This window comes from Urocitellus parryii, chromosome 7, assembly GCF_045843805.1.
Source record: "Urocitellus parryii isolate mUroPar1 chromosome 7, mUroPar1.hap1, whole genome shotgun sequence".
NCBI classification, from domain to species: Eukaryota; Metazoa; Chordata; class Mammalia; order Rodentia; family Sciuridae; genus Urocitellus; species Urocitellus parryii.
Genome location: NC_135537.1, coordinates 166,506,960 through 166,525,452, shown reverse-complemented (window position 1 = coordinate 166,525,452; position 18,493 = coordinate 166,506,960). Strand labels below are relative to the sequence as shown.

The 18,493-nt window shown below is 46.2% G+C and overlaps 1 protein-coding gene across 2 annotated transcripts in view; it reads left to right on the top strand.

The window, feature by feature from the left end:
• Window positions 1-11,943: 11,943 nt before the first annotated feature.
• Window positions 11,944-18,493, top strand: part of Map3k14 (mitogen-activated protein kinase kinase kinase 14) — a 41,959-nt gene continuing 35,409 nt past the window's right edge. For both annotated transcript variants that reach the window (XM_026408262.2, XM_026408264.2), the window contains exon 1: window positions 11,944-12,032. The gene's annotated coding sequence lies outside the window, so the exon portion shown is untranslated. The remainder of the gene's footprint in view (window positions 12,033-18,493) is intronic.

Here is an 18,493-nt window from a genome sequence, read left to right as displayed (position 1 = left end):
ACTAAATATCTTTTTTTAAAATGTCATTTATATTAATATGTAGTAAATTCTTTTCCTCAGGATTGAGCCCAGGGGCACTCTACCACCAAGCTATATCCCAGCCCCTTTTATTCTTTTTTTGAGAGGTATCCTGGGGATTGAACTTGGGGACACTCAATCACTGAGCCACATCCCAAGCCCTATTTTGTATTTTATTTATAGACAGGGTTCTCACTGAGTTGCTTAGCATCTCATTGTTGTTGCTGAGGCTGGCTTTGAACCTGCGATCCTCCTGCCTCAGCCTCCAAGCTGCTGGGATTACAGGCATGTGCCACATCCTCGGCTTGTTATTAGTACTTTTGATGAATTTATATTTTTAAATTTCTAATATAAATATCACTAAATATTTCAGTAGCATGCTAGAGTCAGCTTGCCCTGGCTTGGGGAAGTGATGGGAGGTTGTTATCTTGATCTTGGCCTCAGTAAAAGTATTTACACCATAGAAATTGACAAGTGCTACAAACCAGGACTTTCCCTCAAAGAACCAATTGTTAGACATTTAACAGCATAACACCAGATATAATCTACATAAATAAAAGCTCTTTAGGGTCCTCAAAAAATGTTATGAGCTAGTCAAAAAGTTTGAGAGCCACTGAATTAGCACTTATGAAATTCTTCCATCAGTGCCTGGTCCATGGCTGGTTCTCAGTAATTAATTGTGAGCTATTAATCACCAGATTTCAAAGCTTAAAGACTTGACCTTTAATGGATGACCTTTTTTTTTTTTTTTTAAGCTGATGCTGCTGGGAATTGAACCCAGGGCCTCGTGAACTTTAGTCATGCACTCAACCACTGAGTTCTACACCCCTAAGCTCTGCCCTTATTTTTTGGTTGTTTTTGTTGGTTGGTTGGTTTTGTGGTACTGGGGAGTAAACCAGGGACACTTTACCACTGATCTACATATCCAGTCCTTTTCATTTATTTTTAAATTTTGAGATGGTCTTGGTAAGTTGCATAGGGACTCGATAAATTGCCCAGACTGACCTCAAACTTGTGATCCTCCTGCCTCGGTCTCCCAAATTGCTCGCATGTGCCACCACACCCAACCTGGCCTTCCATATATATATATATTTTTTTCGTGGTTGATGGACCTTTATTTTATTCATTTATTTATATGCAGTGCTGAGAATTGAACCCAGTGCCTTACACATGTGAGGCAAGTGCTCTACCACTGAGCCACAACCCCAGCCCCTGACCTTACCTTTTTGGGGGTATTTTCTAAGCTCCAAGATGCTCCTCTCATTGCCTCCTCGCTCCCGACCCCTCCTTCAACCCTGGCTCCTCTTATCTCGCACCACAAAGTTTGTCTGCCTCTGGGTTTTCAGGTGCCACTCATGCTCTGTACTGTGTCCCAGAGAACAACCACTGGGAGAGACTTATTGCCACCCACTTGGCATAAGCAACACACATGTGAAATGCTCCATTTTACATTTGTTTGCATTTCCAACCACAGAGCTAATTGTTTGTGTCTTTAGCTAACAAGCTGTGGGTGATAACAGGTCCACTGTTGGTTGTGGGTGTTGCTCAGAGGCTCTGGCTTTGAGATCCTTGAAGGCTTGGTTGGGTTTGGTTGTTTCATCATATTATATTTTAAGAGAATTACTGGGCAAGCCTCAGCTAGATTATGCAAATCTGACTAAGTGTACTGTATAAAGGGCTCTGGCAGAAGCATCTCCAAACATCTCCAGAGCCAGGAATGACGATGAGGCTGGGCATTTGGAGATTCCAGTGAAAGAGATTTTTCTAAAAGGATGTAAATGTTTACTAAATAAGACAAAAAACTTTCCTGACCAGAAGCCCAGTGATATCTAAGCCTAAGAATTATTAAACAAATGCCAAATTAAACAAAGGATAAGAAAATGAACTGCCTAGCCGGACACGGTGGGAAATGCCTATAATCCTAGCAGCTCAGGAGGTTGAGGCAAGAGGATCCCGAGTTCAAAGCCAGTCTCAGCGATTTAGCAAGGACCTAAGCAACTGAGAAAGAGACTCTGTGTCAAAATAAAACATAAAAAGGGCTGGGGATGTAGCTCTGTAGTTAAGCACTCCTGGGTTCAATCCCTGGGAGAGAGAGAGAGAGAGAGAAGAAAAAGAAAACTTGCAAGGTGAAAATATGGAGGTGAGACCATTCCAACCCCAAAGTTGAGGGAGGATATAAAAATAAACATCCATTCAGGATAAAGAGCTTATCCTTTCTCCTTGCTTTGTTTAATTCAGTGGTTTTCTAACCTCAGTCATTTGAATATCACATCTGAGCTCCACCTGTATGGTTATTTAACTTTTTTCCTAAATTGTCTCATCTTTTTTTTAAAAAAAAATTATTTAAATAAATTAATTTATTTATTTAACCTTCATATTTCAAATGGACCCTTCATATTTTGAAAGGAAACTTCATACCCTATGGAGGGAACATCACTGTCATTTCCTACGTAAAATAAATCCAGTAACAACCAAGTATTGTTATGAACACTGGCTAGGCTCTTTTTCCGGCAAACATTCCAGCCCTGAGGCTAACACACTCTGTCCGAAAGAGATTAGCAAGATATGAATACATCACCAGTGAAACCCACATCATGTACAACCTCCAGAATGAAGTCCTTATTAGAATAAGTTATACTCCATGAATGCATGATATGTCAAAATACACTCTACTGTCATGTATATCTAAAAAGAACAAGTTTTAATTTTTTTTTTAATAAAAGAGAGATTGGCAAGAGTCAGAGAGAGGTATTAAGGACACATTGGCACTAAAGTGAAACTTTCTCACTTTTAAAGTGAGGCTTTCTTTTTGACTTAATTAGGATTAAAAGAAAGTGTGACCCACTTCTAGGAATTTAGTCCATGGCTATTCTCCACTGTGAATCAGCTACATGATCGTAGTCACTGTAGTCACTGCCAGACCCTCTGAGCCTAGAGCCAGTCTGGTGCTCAGTAGGTACTTAGTAAATATCTGTTGACTGCATAGATTAATTAATATGCAAAATGAAACAGGCACAAGGATATTGACTCCAACAATTCTTACAGTAGGAAATAGCTGAAAACAGGTAAGTCCATTAGAAGGGGACCCGTAAATTATATTTCAACCTTACAGTGGAATAGTATACAGTGTTATAAAGAATGCGGCAGCCCTACATACAGCATGAGGAACTCACCGATGTGCTAAATGAAATAAGCACAGTATAGAGCAGTTATGTGTAATATGCTTGCATTTTTGAATATCTTTATTTTGTTTATTTATTTTTATGTGGTACTGAGGACTGAATCCAGTGCCTCACGTGTGCAAGGCAAGCGCTCTACCACTAAGCCACAACTCCAGGCCCCTTGCATTATTTTTTTAAGAGGCTATATGAACATATGAGTTTGTAGACACATAAAATATATCTGGGAAAACACAAAAACAGGTACGAATAGTTGCTTCAAATGAGGGGAACCAGGGTCAGGAAGTGAGAGAAGCATGCCCTTCTGAAGTATTTACAGAGCACACTCATCAACTACTCAAGAAATGGACACATGAAAACAAGAATTGGAAAAGAACTGGCTCAGCATGCGTTCCTATGTGACTTACAGTGTGGCCTGCTGCATGCTGTCTAGCGCACACTGGAGGACCCTGTGCCCCACTCTAGGGAGCCATGGTTTATGGGAAGGCTCTGTCAGCATGGCGAGATTGTTGGAAGCACTCTCGCCTCCAGACAGGCTTCGCTAATCTCCACATCTTAACACCCCAGTTTCCCTCCCCCCTAATTTAAGCATCCTTTATCTTAATTGGGTGAAACATATCTTGCTCCCGGATAGGCCCATTAGCAGGAGTCACGCAATCCTTGACTGACATTCCTGGCATCCATTCACCCATTATGTCATTCATCCCCTTCCACAGCTTTCCCAGGCCAGGTCCTTTTCTCAGAAAATGGGAGTGGTGCTCCCGCACACCCAGCGGCAGACCTGCCTCTTTCCTGTCTCCATGTGTTACCCAACCCTAATGAGCCTACCACTTGAGACATTTTGAGGCTTTTGTCACTGTGGGATTTCATCCTATGGCTACTTTTGACTGTTGGGCATCCTCAAGTTGGCTAAATCCTTCAAATCACTGTACAACCAGTCTCGCATGTCACAGACCCAGCTCCAGGGGCTTAACTATGTAGCCAGAAGCTGAAGGCGGACATCCCTGGTCATTTGATGGTTCCAGGAGGCTACCAGGGACCCAGAGCCTGTAGAGCTTTCTATCTCAGAAGGAGGTTTTCATTCTTATGCTGAGACACTGGCTGCTACACTTCCAGGCATCTGGTCCACATTTCAGACAGAAGAAAGGGCATAGGGCCAAAGGCAAAAATTCAATGTTAGGTTAAAACACTGTCTTTTGTCTGGTGTAGTGGCACATGCCTATAATCCCAGCAGCTCTGGAGACTGAGGCAGGAGGATCTCGAGTTCAAAGCCAGCCTCAGCAACTTAGTGAGGCTCTAAGGAACTGAACGAGACCCTGTCTCTAAATAAAAATTTTAAAAGGGCTGGGGATGTGGTTCAGTGGTTAAGCACCCCTGGGTTCAATCCCCAATACCAAAACACACCAATACACACAATAAGGAGCCACAGCAAGTTCTTGATTTGAGGAATGGTTTTCAAATCAATTCCATTGAACACACATTTACTGAATACCAACTCGCCATATGGTAATTATAAGCTGCCATCAAGGTGTATACTACTTACTGTGTGTTAAGAAAGATAAGGCAGGCAAATAAATAACTGGAAAATGTGATCCCTGGAGAGGAGGCATTTCGCTGGGGACTGCATGATCAGGTATGATTTGACAGGCAGAGGCAGGGGACTGGGAGGCGGGGTACACTTGGTTTGCAGCCTTGGGTATGGATGAACCAAGAGGTATTACAGAAGCTTATCTCCAGGGAAGCTGCGAAATTTTTTCCCCAAAAAAGGGCTATACTGGGAGGACATTGAGAGCCAGATAGTAAGCTTGAACTTCATACCTAGGCAATGGGGAGCCATTGAAAGTTTTGAGCAAAGGAGTGATAGACAATGTGGGAAAGATTGGCAAGGAAATTAAAGGAAGAAAGAGGGAAAGGTGAGCTCTCATGAGGGCATTGGCAGGAAGGGGAGATGAAGGTAGAGCAAAGACAAAGGGATGATGGAGATCAAGTCAACGAGGCTTGGGGTCAGACAGCAAGAAGGGTCTGGGGCTGGAGGTGACAACATTCACATAGAGAGGGCAAGGAAGAGTTTGGGGAACAAGGTAGAGTTGAAGGTGCCAGGTGAGTAGAGGGCCGAAGACGGGCCCATGGAAATTCTGGTTTGGAGCTCAAGTTGAGCTCAGAAGTGAGGTGTTGGTTTGGAGGTCAATCACTGAGAGAGGACAACGAAGGGACAGAGGAAGCTAGGATACACGAGGTCCAAAGCCAGCGCTCCTGCTCTGCATCCCAGAATCCTCTCTCCTCCTATGGCTCATGACCTCAGGAGCAGCAGCGAGGCCCACCCCTCCCTCCCCACCCACACCCTGTCTTTCTACTTACTCACTCAATACTGAACCTCTCTTTCCCGTCTCTGTCTCAGCTCTGCTCCTTGCCTCACTTGCCTCGGCCGCCTTGTCCCCATGCCTTTGCCTTGTTACTTCTCCTACTCGGATGTCCTTTCCACCTCATTCACCTGGCTTACCGCTAGTGCATCTGGTAGCAATCAATTCAAGCATCACCTCCTCCCTGAAGCCTTCTTTGATCTCTTCTCTGTGTTCCCTCCACATTGTATCCTAGACATGCCCCGTCTCCCCTGTTGAGACCCATTCATGACTCATTCATCTCTCTGTGTCATCAGGGCCTAGTCAAATGCCTGGCACATAGTAGGTGCTCCATTAATGTTTATTGAATGATTCTATGAAGCCAGGAGTGGGTGAGAACTCCAATAGAGAGAGTGTAGAGAAGAAGGGGCTGAGGACTGAAAGTTGAAGACTTCTTCATTTTTTAAAATATTTTTTAGTTGCCAATGGGCCTTTATCTTGTTTATTTATATGCAGTGCTGAGAATTGCCTCACACATGCTAGGCAAGGCTCTACCACTGAGCCCCAGCCCCAGCCCCTAAGCTGTCTGAATTTTAAGAATGGGAGAAGGAAACAGAAAGAGAAAGCACAATCTGCTCAGAAGCCTTGGGAAAAGGATTGGCTCAAAATGCCAGGGATTGCTGGGAATACTTTCGCCTCTTTAACGTCCCTCTTCTTTCAGGTGGCAGGTCCTGGATTCCCTCTCTGAGCACCCCCCCCCCACTAGCTTAGTGGAACAATATGACCTTTATCCTTTCCCACCCTGTATCTGTGCTGATCCTGAGCTGTGTGCCCTCTGCACTGCAGGTGACTGACCCCTGCAGTCTCCTGGCCCAGTGAGAGGCTTTGGCCAGAAACTAGAAGGCCAAAGGAAAGGAGAATCTGGGTTTTCTCCCCATCCCTCCTGGTCTTGAGAGAAGCTATGGAAGTGGGTGTGTCTGCCCTGTGGTTTCAGCTCCTTCCAGGTGACCCTGGCCCCCAAAGGGGACTAAAGGGCCCAGCCCCTCCCACCAGGGGGCAGTAGTGGATTCCTGGTTCCTTTGGCATCTTCTGGCCTTCTCCACTTTTCTATCCCCTGTGACTTGTTCCCTACATTAAATTCTGTTCCCCTGGTTGGATCCTGCCTGACACAGTACTGTCTATCCCTCCTGGGACTATCCTTGCCACCCTGAGGATGACTTAAGTTTTCATCTGCAGGTACTTGTTCAAGGTCTGCCCACCCACTAGGCTGGAGGCTCCCTAAGGGCAGGGACTGATCCAGAGGTTCTTTGCTCCCTCCCCAGAGCCTGACACAGGGATGCTCAGGGTGTCCCATTTTCAGCTGCAGATAAGAACTGAGACGAGGCCATCTGCTAGGGGCAGAGAGTGGGTATCCACGGAAAGAAGGGATAATGGGCAGAGACCAGACTGCAAGGGGTACACTCAATTGGGAGACCAAGCAGACACCTGGAAACAGCATAAGGAAGCCAAGACAGGGGAGGTTTTATGCACTTCTTATTTCTAGGCTGGGGAGCTTGGTTGTATTTTCAGGTTAGAAGGACAGGGCAAAGGAAGGAAGACGAAGGGCACCAAGGGCACCCATGTTGTAGGACTTGAGATGCTGGGGCTTTGGGTGGAACAATTTGACCAAAGTGTCTCTTAGGAGGATTAAATCACCAGAAGGGTTGAGGATGACATGGAAAGGAAACAATTGGTGGGGAGGTAAGTTAGGAAGAGAAAACCAGTCAGGAAACAAGAAGAATTTGAATCAGGCCAGCTCCCTAAGAAGGCTCCAAAATCTAGAGGAGGAAGGTCTCAGAGAGCTAGGTCCAGGACCCAATCTTGGTAAGGTCATCTTTGCCCAGTGCCCCACAAAGTATCCCACCTAAGCAGCTCCACCCTTGGCCAAAATTGGCACCTCTCCTCCCTGCCACCTATATCCCATGGCTCCTTCTCTCTTCCACTAGCTGAATGGTTCATCTCTCTGTGTGGGGTGAGTTTGGTGGGCAATAGGCAGGGGCTAGAATCAGCATGCAGTGGTGTGCTGGTGAGTGTTTTACAACCAGGTTAGGGAGCGAGCAGCCCTGCTTGCACTGTTTGCCAATTTCCATGGTGTAAATACCCACCAAGTCCACTATTGAGTTACCAACCTGAGGTCACAGATTGCACAATAGGAAGAAAGCTGCATAATACCCCCGCCTGCCTCCCTGACCACCCTGTTTCTAGACTACCATCATCCCAGACCTCTGGAATGATGGCAGTAACAGGATGGGTCCAAACTGGGGATGGCAGCAATGGCACCACAATGGTAGACTTGGGTGGGCCCCTGATGGAGAAGGTAAAATTATTTCTCCTCCAGAAACATCCATCTCCATCTCATATCTCAGCCTCACATCTGAATTCTTCTAGAGTGAAACTCAGGATCTCACAGGAATGTGGGGCCCAAGATCCCAAGGCCCTCGGATGACTCACCAGCCACTTTCTCACTGGACACGGCTGGACACCATAAACTGTGCTGACTAAGGCAGTAAAAAAAACAGAGTATAATTTCCTTTCTCCAAGGCAAACAGAAAAGGAAAAAATGGTCCAAGGGACCGAATTCTCTCATGAATGCATCAGGCTTACACACTCTTCCACAGAACTGATGGACAAGTTGGCTTCTTGAAGCCCAAAGTCTCTTTGTGGAGTTCTGCAGGCAGGAGGGCAGGGGCTCTGGAGTCACACCAGGTATGAATATTGGATCTTCTATAATGGCAAAGTGACCTTGGGACATTTACTTCTTTCTTAGCTATAGCTTGCTCACCTATAAAATGAGAAAGATGGTAATAGTACCTACTCTATGAATTCAGACTGTAGGAGTTTTCGACTGGATGCAAACTTGCTCCCTTAGGGACATTTGACAATGCCTGAAGACATTTTTTGTTGTTCCACAGTATGGATAGAGGAATGCTACTGTATCTATCTAGTGGAAAGAGTCCAGGAAAGCTCTGAAACATCCTATAACACCCAGGATAGACCTCTTCTAACAATGAGTTATCCAACCTAAAACATCAATAGTGCCAGGTTGAGAAAGCCTGGCGTAGAGAGAATATTCAGTGAGGTTAAATGTAGGAAGCACTAAGCATCTGGCTCAATTTACTTTTTTATCACTACCTGAAGGAATATATATATAACTCAGGTTGAGTTACCAACCTGAGGTCATAGATTGCAGAATAGGAAGACAGCTGCATAATACTACCGCCTAATATATACACCAACATATATATATATATATATATATATATATATATATATATATATATATATATATATATATAGTAGATGGACACAATACCTTTATTTTATTTTTATGTGGTACAGAGGATCAAGCCCAGGGCCCCACACAGGCCAAGCAAGCACTGAGCCCCAACCCCAGCTCCCTGGCTTAATTTCTCAAGCTCTCAAAAAAAAACCCGAAGAGGCCATTCTTTTGGAGCAGCACAGCCTCAGCCTTCTATTTTCAGACCTGAAATAGATGGGATGTGAAACCCCCTGAGTACAGAGAACCTAGTTCACTGCTTAGTTCACTGCTCAAGGCGTGAGTCACCTTGTAAATGCCAATTATTTTATTTAAAGCAGGACCAAGGCTGCACAAGTGACTCAAGGCTAGAAGCCTTCCCAGGTTGTTGTGACTTAGGCCAGGAGGAAATCATTTTGCCCTGAAGCTCTCCTTCTAGAGGGTGTGTAAGCATTTCAAGACTCAAACACCCCAGTGCTCCCTCGCAAGGGCTGTCAGATTGTTTTATCTCACCCCACAAGCAGTGAGGCTTGAAAAGACCTGAGAAAAGCAGTCAAAAAGAAGTCCCATTTGTCCCAAATACTTTCTTTACTAGTATGTGGTGGTTGTTTCTCCCCTGACACCTGACCTGAAACTCTTTCTCTGGAATTGCAACTTCTGGTTAAGAGTCAGGCTCTCTCATTAACATGCATTAGTATTCATGCATAGGTTTAAAAAGAGGAAAATCCAGATGGGAGAGGTGGGGCATGCAGGGGAGCCAGAACCAGAGAAGGGTCATGGGAAGCTGGGTAAGGCACTGGTGTTACCACTGTTGACCAGTGACGAGACCTTGCTTCCCCAATGTTGAAGAATAACACCAGAGAAGCACGCCGAGGCAAGGTCAGAGTGGAAAATTAGAAGTTTATTAAAGGACAGAAGAAAAGACTTCTTCCGGAGGAAGACGGGGACCCAAGAGGTAGAATCCGTTGAAGGGCGAATGTGTTCCCCTTTTTATAGATTTTGGTGATGGAATGTAGGTGGGAAGGCCCAAGGGGTGGGACACAGGTGGGCCAAAGAAGTAATCTGGGCAGGAAGGACTTCTGAGGCAGCATCTTCAAGTTTGCTGTTCTTTAACACTTCTTTGGATGGGCTATCTTCAAATCTGCTGGGGCTGTTCATTAACATTTCTTTGGGATGGGCTATCTTTAAATCTGCTGGGGGCTGTTTTCTGGACTTCATTAACATTTCAAGAGTTGCTCAACTTTTCCGGGGATTCATTCTCATCTCCATATTAGACTGGATTTACCTAACTACACTGACTACCTAATTTTAAATCTGGCTTCACTGGGACACTGGGTGTCCTAAAGAAGGGTGAAAAAGGGAGAAGGCAAAAGCAAGCCAGGAAGTGCCTGCACAATCTGGGCCTGTGCCCACATCTTTCCAGAGAAGTGCTGCACCCAGAGGCCAACAGGTGATGGGAGGGACCATACAGGCACCTAAGACCTGATACCAACCTGAACATCTGACCCAGCTCCGCCCTCTCCTTGAGTCACTGAAATGAAAAAGCCTGGGAATGGAAGGAGTTGTAGGGGCCCCCAAGTCCAGCTTCCTTCTTGCCCACCATCTCCCAGCAGGTCACAGGCAGAGCCAGAATATGCCCCAAGACTGTTTGGCTCCAGAGCAGAGGCTCAATGTGACCCCCAACCTGAAATGTTTCGGGGGGGCCAGTCATGATATAAGGTTGAGTGGGTTGGGAATAAGATAACCATCTGGGGACTATAGGAGACTGTAGGCTCTAGTCTAAGGCATTCAAATACACACACACAAAAGGGCCAGCCAAATAAAGCATATTTCTGACCTAGGTGAGTGGGTGAGGCCCTCAGGTTGTGAGTTTTCAACAACTACCTGAAGGAATGTGTAGCCCCCTAAATCAGATGTCTGCTGAGTACAAATCTCCAGATAGAGGCTTTAGGACTGTCTGCAAAGTGGTGTCAAGCAAATGGTGGCGTGGCCTTGGCTCAAACCCTTCCAGAGATGGAGTGCTCATTACTTCTCAAGCCAGCCCCCACACCTGCAGGAGACCCCTGATGAAGTCAGGAAGCCTAGGGTAGGAATCCCTCATTATGACAACGTAAAATCTGAAATGTTTATGGAAATCAACTCAAGACCACTGCGAAACATTAGCAAATACTGGAAAAGTAAAGCTATCTATACGTTCCGTACTTCCCCCTCCTTCCAGCCCCACTCTGAAAGTGGCACTGTTGATACCTCAGTGTATACTCAAACTCTATCTTCTCATTTATGTAAAAATCTCTTCTCTCTGGCCTGTAAATTCAAGAGGTGATGCTTCGTGCAGCACTCACACCACACTGCTTTTCCAGCAGCCTAAAGGGGATGTACCACGCCACAAGCACGCTTAGCCCTGGGTTTCAACACACGTGGTCTGCCCTGTGCAGGCCCCTAGCTCCCCAAGCTTCTCGAAGACAGGCAGTGTAACCTTCTTACTCATCCTCAGGGACTCTACAGTACAGTGCCAGGCACACAGTAAGTGCTTGATAAAAGTATTTCCAACCAGACCACCCTCCACCCGCGCCACAACAGCCCCGCCCTCTCAGCAGAGGGAGAAAAACGAGACCGGGGAGGAGAGCGCCTCTTCGTCTCTAGGGTAACCGAAGTTAGAGCTGGGAGTGCCCACGCATGCGCACAGTCGCCCTTCCTTCCCGTAACCTCAAGAAGAATGCAACCGGTTAAAAAAAAAAAAAAAAAGAGTGCCAGAATCCGAGTGCGCATGTGTAGTTACACCAACACCAAGGCCGCCTCCGCCTTCTGTAAATCGGTCCGCAACCTCCTCTATAAACCTTGACCGGAAATAGTGCCCATTTCTGTAAACTTGACCTCGTTAACCAATCGTTGCTGGGGAGAGGAATGACAGCAGACCGGGATGGGCCGTCTCATTGGCTGGTTTGGGATACTGGGCGGGGCCAAGGGTCGTGGTGTGGCCAAAGAAAGGAGGCTCCAAAGCCCGGCAAAGTCGCAGCCGTGGGGGGAGGCGTGGCCCGGAGGATGGCCAAGAAGGTGGAGAGGGGGTGGGGCGCGGTCCCGGGGCGGGGCCGGGGCGGGGCGATCGTGGGCTCAGAGGACTGCGTTCGGCGGCCCGCGGCGGGAGATCGCTGGCCAGCGGCACGCCACACTCGCTTGGTTGGGGAGATCGGCGCTCAGCCGGTAGGTGACTGGGCGGGGCCGCAGTACCTGAAGCTGGGCACCAAGGGAGCGGCGGGGATGGGTCGTCCCCCAGTCCCGGGCCGGGCTGCGGCCTGGCCCGCCGCGCGGTAACGGGGAGGATCAGTGGTCAGGCATTGGCTTTCGGACCCACTCGCGCCGGATCCTGGACGCCCGGGCTGTCCGCTCGCGCGCCCTAGCACGCGCTGCCAGCGCCGCGGTCGCCCGGAGCCTGCAGGCCGCGCACCTCCGCAGGCCACACGTTCGCCTCGATCGCGCATAGGGGCGCTCTGCTTCCCCTTCCCCAGTACCCTTGCTGCCGTGCGCAGCTGCCCCACCACCAGGTCCGCCCCTCATGCTTTGCGCCCTGGATGACCCCCTGAAGAAATGCGCACTCCCACCTGTTCTGGCCTTCCCTGGGAAGTGCTTGATGTCACACCCCATCAACGGCCACCCGCAGCATCCTCCCTTCTCGCTGACCGCGACCCATCGGGACTTTACCTGTCGGTTCAGATGGAAGCCCATCATGGCTCTGGCAACTTGCAGCCATTGGGCACCAGGCAGAAAGAGGCCAGTTGTACAGTGCAGATGCCCACCTACCCAGGAACCTCATTGTTGCTTGCTAACTTCAGAAAAAGTCTTTCCTTCCAAGTTGAAATTAAAATGTTGCTCTCAGCCCTCAAGGCTGGACTGGGGTGTGAATGAATTAATGTGGAGAGGATGAATGGAGAAAAGATACAGAAATCAGTGGTGTCAATGACAAAATTATTTTTAACTAGAGACAGTGAGCACCAATGACCCATTAAGGACTCTAAAAATGAATGAAATTAAATGATGAGATGGAACCATGACGCAAAATAGCAGACTAAAGTTTATTCCAGGAAAAATGTTGAAAACCCTGTGACTAAAAAAAAAGTCTTTCTAAAAGATTAAAGGAAGATAGTATCTTAATATTAGTAATGCATTTTTTTTCTTATTATCTTCATACCTATAATCTTTTCCCTTCAGCCCTTTGTGTTCTATGATTGTCCAGTTTTATTGGTGAGGTACCTGAGGTGATAGGCATACATCTTGCCTGATGCCACATAGCTAACTGAGGGTGGGTGTCTCAGACTCCTAAATCAGGACCATGTAATAGCATTCAGATGGAGAAAGGATGGAGAAATGTTTGGTGTGAATTTATACTCTTAATGTGAGAGGACTCTTGCAAGATGCTTGTTGCTTAGGATGTATTTCAATTTTCTCTTGATGTTTCTAAAGTATTGTCAAAGTGAGTTTTTGGAGTGAAGCCAGGCTTCTGAGTTTCTCAAACACCTTTGAGACATCCTCATTTATTTGGAAGGGTGTGATGAATTTCTCAGAAGATGTCAAAAGTTAGGGTGTCTGCCTTTAAGTTTAGAAAGAAGTATCCAAGTATATGTACCCAGAAATATAATATGTACCAGTTTGTGAAATCAGACAGCAATAAGCTGCTAAGCTTTAGGTCATCTTCTGATTGTTTTCTGATTATAAGGAGCAGTTCTGAAGGGGGTTTTTGCCTCTGGTGTTGTCTGTTAGAGTTTGTGGGAGCGGCACCACTGAGACCCTGCCAAATGAGCCTTCATCTATTAAACAAAAATGTCTGGTTGAGCCGTTTCGCCTCAACAGATGGTAGTTTGGTTCCTCATTTTGGTCTCCTGGTGAACACTGACTCCTTTGTGATCTGCTTGGAGTGTTTATCTATCACTTAATGCTGAGCAGAGGGCCAGCCCTGATTGGTTGTCCAGCCCTAGGTGACTGTTGTGAGCTTTTTGGTAAGTGATAAAGAATCATCTCTGGCTAGGATCTGGTGAGAGACCTGTAGAGGTGAAAAAGAGAAACTTTATCAGAGGTTGTTTACTTGGTTTTTGACCCCTCTTAAGAGTGTTGTATCACTTTGGCCTGTCAGTTTTAGTTTCCTATTTTCTTCCTGTCTCAGTGGACAGCACATGGACTTTCCTAAGAGGCCCGCCTGGCTTGTGAAGAGCTGACAGATTCATCCTGGTTAGCTTCACAGATTTTCTTTCTGGGTAAAAGCAGAAATCTTAAAACTAAATTCTGTCCTAAATAAAAGGTTGCAATCAGCTTGATACACATACAACCAGTATATTTCTACTGATGGCTTCCATCATCTCATAGCTGTTTTTTTTTTTCCTGGCAAAAGGTTAAAATGCAACTAAAATTATGCTTTCGTGATTAATAAGTCACTACCGCAGTTGTGTCTGATGCTTCCTGTTTGCCCCATTTTAGTATTTCAGTTAAACTGGAAACATCTGAGCATTATGGGCACTTTTGATGGCACCAGTGTGAAACTGGTGGAGAGGAGGACAATTCAGGGAGTGGATTGGGGAGCCATATGGATAAGTCAGCCCTCTGGGCTGGGCATACCAAGATCCCGAATAAGGGAAAGGAATGGGGGCTGAGAGTCCTCCCTGGGTCGGGTGAGCATTTAAAGTGTGAGAGCTCTGAGTTGACTTGGTGCTGCTGACAGCAGTAGATTAGAAAGGGAAGGCCAAACAGGCGTGTGCGGAGATTGTATAGGAGAGCATTTCTGCTGCGCTGGGGACATTGAGGTGCGGGGTCCTTAGCTCTGGGCTTATTTTACTGCCCAAGTGACAATGCAGAAAAAGTAAGTTTTCCTCAGTGGCTTGTGTATTCTTCTTTGTATTCTGGTTTAAAAGATCCTCTTTCCTTCTTGCTGCTTTAAATCTTTATTTATTTATTTATACATACATATTGCAGATTGAACCCAGGGGTGCTCTACCACTGAACTATATTCTGGGCCCTTTTTGTTTTTGATTTTGAGACAGAATCTTGCTAAGTTGCCCACGCTAGTCTCAAGCTTGCAATCTCAGCCTCCCAAATTGCTGGGATTATGGGTGTGCGCCTGGCTGTTTGTTTTACATTCTTTAATCCCTTGGCACCCTATTAAAAACCCCTAGAAATACGTGCATCAGGAGTAATTTTGTAGCCAGTCTTTATATTTTCTTGCAGTACTTAATGAAGAAACAGAGATCAGAAAAGTGAAGCCAATAAGGAGAAATAGAGTAGACAAGACTACTCAGGGAATCAATGTCTTGCCCAGGGTCTAAACTCACTTTTCCTGACATCTAATTCCTGTCAACTGCTTTTTCTAACTTGTTCAAGAAAGGATCAGGATTTGTGTTTGTTTTTGTTTTCCCCAAAACATGACAATGTTTGAACCTAACTAAACCAAGCCAACTTTTCTATTGTAGCAATTATATAATTGATATATATATAATCAATTTTCTATTGATTGATATTGCTAATTATTCAAGGGCGAAAAGATAAGTAGCCTGTCATCTGGACAAGTCTGCCTATGCCCATTTATTTCCCAGAAAGTAAGACAGAGAGGTCAAGTGATCTGTTCAAAGCAATAGAGCCATTCCCGGTGTCCCTGTGTCAAGTGTGGTAGTTTTGGGCAGTCAGCACACACAGACTGGGGAGGGCGGGGTCTGCTGCAGTCTGCCTGTGTGTCCTCAGGCAAATTGCTTCACTTCTCTAAGCATTGGGTGCCTGGTCTGTAAATGGGATAGGATACTTCATGGACTATTTTAAACAGAAAAAATCAGAGGTGGTACTATAGTGTCTTGCTCAGTGCCAAATTGTTGTTGTTGTTGTTGTTGTTAGTGGTAGTAGTCATTGTAGTAATAGCAGTAGTAGTAGTTGCTGATTACTACAGTGTGACTAGACCTGTTTTCTGTAAGATGATGTCAAGAAGAGTCAGATTGCCTGACAGGACAAGGAGGCATTTTCTCAGTAGGACCTCCAGGAGGCTGCTTCTCCGGCCTAGAGGTTTCAGCTGTCAACGTTCTCCCAGTTTTACACTAAATTCTGCTCTTACCACACTCTAAATGAGCCTTAAAAGGCCCAGGCTCGGGCTGGGGATGTGGCTCAAGCGGTAGCGTGCTCGCCTGGCATGCGTGCGACCCGGGTTCGATCCTCAGCACCACATACCAACAAAGATGTTGTGTCCGCCGAGAACTAAAAAATAAATATTAAAAAAAATTCTCTCTCTCTCCTCTCTCACTCTCTCTTTAAAAAAAAAAAAAAAAAAAAAAAAAAAAAAAAAGGCCCAGGCTCTGTGCTGTCATAGTTGGCGATCCTAAGTGGTGGGTACCATCAGGGCGTCCCAGGACTTCCAGCCTCTGGCAGAGCTGGGCCTGTCTAGGGACTCCCTGCTGTCCTGCATGTAGCTAAGTAGGTTCCAGCACTAACTCTGAGGTGAAAAAAAAAGAATGCTCTGTGGATCAAGATAAAAAATACTTGATCTTTTGGGGATAGGAGGCAATATTTGGTTCTGTAGGGTAACACCACCACTTGACACCCCCAGACCACCCCCTCTTTCTCCCTTAGAAAAATGTCTTATCAGCTTATCTCCACTACTTGGTCTGGGAGCCCTGGATCTGTAGAGTCAGGACTTATAGATTTCCCTTAAATTCTCAAAAAAAAAAAAATTATATTAGACTAAATTTTTTCTTTCCCTGAATATAAAACAAAAATATAAACTCCCACCAGATGGATGTTCCCTTTAAATAACATTTTGTTTTCTCTTGGGGAAGCTGACTTGATGGCCGAAGAGTCATTTCTAAAGTGAACCTAGTTTTTAGAAAAAATAGATCACCGGATGTCAGGCTTCATGTGGAGCTCGGTTCAGATGAAAATGAAAGCAGCAGGCTCGCAGCAGCCCTCCCTTGGCTTCAGGCTGGAGGCGAGAGGCAGTGTTTGGACCCTGCTCAGTCACCGGCTGGCCCCACATTGCATTTGATAGGTGCCTTAGTCATTTTCCAAGCAGCTCTGCTTAGGTGAGCAGAGCACTTTCTCTGGAAGGTGAGTCACCCGTGCAGGGGTGTAGGTGACGGGTGATTTGTTCCCCAGCACAGTTGCAGAGGAAGTCCTGAGCAGACCTTGTTGAGAAGCTCTCTGCCAAAGATCACTCTCATTCCAGCCCAAGGGCTAGGAGGCAGGGAGCAGGAAGCCAGCAGGAGGCTCTGGGCTTGCTGACTGACAGATGGCTCCCCTGGCGGGGGTCATGTGAACAAGGCACAAAGCCCAGGTCAGCAGTGTCCCTGTGCTCCTGAGTTGAGCCACCTTGAGGGTGGAAAATGGCCCACTTCCAGGGACAGTCAGCAAAGCAGCAGGAGGGGAGCTTTGGCCCCAGGGAACTGGGAAATCCCTTGGCAGAAAGCAAAGAGATACAAACTGTACTTTGATATGAAAGACCTTTTGGGGAACCCTCTCCCCACTGCCTTCCTTCTAACTACCTGAGTTGGAGGCTTGCAAGAGCTCTGGTGATTGAAGAGGCTAGATTTCACCCTGACCTTGGGAAGCTTTTGGAATTCTAAGCCTGCCTCCACCTGGTTGTCTACGTTTCCAGGTCCAGTGTTTAGACTCAGAAAGAAGGGGCAGGTGGAACACCTGAGCCACCCTTCCCTCCGAGTTTCTGGTGGCTGCAGCTTCTGCTGACTCTTTTCCCACTAAAGTCACCATCAGGTGTCCATCAAGGTAGAGGTTTGTTCCTATTCTCTGTACTTGATTAATGCGGTTGGTGTTGAGTTGCACTGCTGATGGGTCAGGGACATCTATAAGCACAAGGTGGCCTTGACTTTATGGAGCTGCAACAGAGGAACTGTTATTCCCTAGCAAGTGTTCCAGTTTCCTGTCTCAGTCACAGACTCCTCCCCAGCTCCAGTGCCCACACCCCACCAGTCTAGCCTAACCAGCGGTCACTTTGGGCTGGTATGGCTAATAATCTTAGGCCCTAACTACTCTGTTAAGAAAATGGTTAGGCCAGGCACCATGGTGCATGTCTGTAATCCTAACAGCTCAGGAGGCTGAGACAGGAGGATCACAAATTGAAAGCCAGCTTCAGCAATTTAATGAGGCTCTAAGCAACTTAGCAAGACCCTCTCTCAAAATAAAAAATAAAATAAGTGCTGGGGATGTGGCTCAGTGGTAAGAACCCTGGGTTTAATCCGTGCTACCAAAAATTAAAAAATCAAAATTTAAAAAAATAAAGAAGAAAGAACTATTAGCATTTGTACCCTCCCTGTTTTGCGGAAGACAAAATGGTGGCCCAGAAAAACTGAGCCAGTTGCCAAAAGATGCCCAGCTAGTTAATGGCCAAGCCTGAACTAAAACCTGGGCTCCTTTGAGCTGGGCTTTGCTGCTACTGGTCAAAGGAACTACTGCTGGATCAGGAATTTTATTTTGCTAACCAGCTCCTCCTTTTATTTCCTCACATCAATCCTGTCTCTCTCAGCCTTCCTTCAAGCTCCACCAGGCCTAGAAGGGTGGAGCCCAGCAGCTGCTGCCCTGTGTCTAAGAAAAAATAAACAGAAAGCTATTTATTTGGCACTCTCTTGTATGACGAGCTTTATGTAATCAAAAGAAGGCCAAGGTTGATAATACAGGTCTGGGCAGGG